Here is a 531-nt window from a genome sequence, read left to right as displayed (position 1 = left end):
TAAGGGGATAATCAATTACTAAATAATAGTAATTAGACCCAACACTCGGGTGTGGTGCACATTTGTGACCAACCCTTGTGGATGTGATGCACATGGGTGCATTCACATTAGGAGGGGTGATGCCCAGCGTCATCCGTGATGACGGCTAGCGTCATCCGTTACGCGAGGTATCTATAAAGATACGCTCGCAATACATATTAAATGATATCTATAGAGATAACATTTTAATTGGTAAAAATAGGTATTTGTATTTAATTCTATTAAATATAAATCAGTCTGAAAACTACTTCCTACTTGGTAAGTGCGCACGAGGAGACGGATTACCGCTCCCGTGACGACACTTAACCAGAGTTCTTAGTGTGTTGGGTGAGGTCGCTAACGCGCCCACCACAACTGCCTCACTGCACGCAAGAGAAGCAGGTTTAACCGCTCCCTTGCTGTGCTAGGGTGTGTGCCTAAGTAGAGCGTGGCCGCATTACGACGTGCCCGCCTACACGTTGCGCGACCCATATGTCTTTGGGTGGTATCTCT

The sequence above is a fragment of the Bremia lactucae genome, linkage group LG14 (genome assembly GCF_004359215.1).
Source record: "Bremia lactucae strain SF5 linkage group LG14, whole genome shotgun sequence".
Taxonomy (NCBI): domain Eukaryota; phylum Oomycota; class Peronosporomycetes; order Peronosporales; family Peronosporaceae; genus Bremia; species Bremia lactucae.
Note: the sequence above shows the minus strand (reverse complement) of the source record.